Genomic DNA, 1,451 nt, shown 5'->3' with positions numbered 1-1,451 from the left:
GCTCAGCCAGCTACATCCACGCACACACAGGGATAAAACCTCACTAAAGAAGCAGCAGCATTTTTAATCCTGAGGAATCCATCGCTCTCTCACAATCTCTCTATGCACACACATATACAAACACAATATACACCTAAGGAATCTTGCATCCCCTTCTGCCTCCAGAAAACCTCCAAGTTGGACATACACTTAATGACTAATCCCACATAATCCCCAAAAAATTCTCTTCTCCATCTCACCTTCCCATCACAGTCCTTTCTCCCTGACTCTGAAGCCTGCAACCTTGGCATTATCCTTGACTCCACCCTCTTTTTCAATCCCCACGTTCAGTCCCTCACAAAATCCTATTGGTTTTTCCTCCACAACATTCCCAGGATCTTTCCTCTCCACAGTTCTGGCCCAGGTACTTCTCATATTCTGGCTTGATGTCAGCCTTCCCACTGGCCTCCCTGACTCAAGTCTCTGGTGCACATTTTATTTTGTTGACCAGTTAATCTTTCCTAAAATGTAATACTGTTCAAGTCTTCCTTCCCCTCTCAGGGTCACACCTGGAGAGTGTCCAGTCCTCTACCAGTCTCGGCTACGGGAGGGAGAGTCAAGCAGAGGCTTATTCATTCCATTCTTAGTTTGGACAGTGGCTAGCTAGTGGAAGGCAATCTGCTACAGATTCAAAACTCACCCGTGCTGGGCAGCAGTGGCACGGGAGAGAGTCGACGGTGGAGACTCAAGTTTACTGCTCGGAAGGCGGCGACGGTAAACCACTTCCGTATTTTTGCCAAGAAAAATCTATGGATTGGCTGCCAGAATGATAACAGATGGAGAGCAGGGTGTTCTGGGAGAGATATGTCTGTGGTGTCGCTATGAGTCGGAAACGACTCGACGGCCTAAGACAAGACAGGGCCCTGAACTGGGTAGGCACTCAGTAAACACCACTGATTAAGAAGGACTTTCCCAAATAATCTCTCGTCTCCCTACTTTATATCCCCTAACCGTCCCGTTAGATCTTCCATGCCACTTTAGTACTGAAGTTCCCACAGCCCCCTAAGCACTTCTATGTGGAGCTTAGACAATCTTATTCTCTCCCATCTGAAACATATTTACATATCTGACTCCTCGCACTAAACTGGAAGTTCCTTGAGGGCAGAATCACGAGAAGCAGCGTGGCGCAGTGGAAAGAGCACGGGCTTTGGAGTCAGGGCTCATAAGTTCGAATCCCAGCTCTGCCACTTGTCAGCTGTGTGACTGTGGGCAAGTCACTTAACTTCTCTGTGCCTCAGTTCCCTCATCTGTAAAATGGGGATTAAGACTGTGAGCCCCACGTGGGACAACCTGATTCCCCTGTGTCTACCCCAGCGCTTAGAACAGTGCTCTGCACATAGTAAGCGCTTAACAAATACCAACATTATTATTATTATTATGTCTCTTAATGTTTTCCTAAACACTGTAGGTGC

General features: G+C 47.3%; 1 non-coding gene across 1 annotated transcript; it reads left to right on the top strand.

The window, feature by feature from the left end:
• Window positions 1-530: 530 nt before the first annotated feature.
• LOC114813948 lies at window positions 531-668 on the top strand. The gene has a single exon (XR_003761692.1). It is a non-coding gene; the product is annotated as a small nucleolar RNA SNORA7 (small nucleolar RNA).
• The last annotated feature ends 783 nt before the right edge of the window (window positions 669-1,451 follow it).

This window comes from Ornithorhynchus anatinus, chromosome 8 (assembly GCF_004115215.2).
Source record: "Ornithorhynchus anatinus isolate Pmale09 chromosome 8, mOrnAna1.pri.v4, whole genome shotgun sequence".
NCBI lineage: Eukaryota > Metazoa > Chordata > Mammalia > Monotremata > Ornithorhynchidae > Ornithorhynchus > Ornithorhynchus anatinus.
The sequence above is the reverse complement of the archived record's forward strand: the minus strand, read 5'-3'. Positions and strand labels throughout refer to the sequence as shown.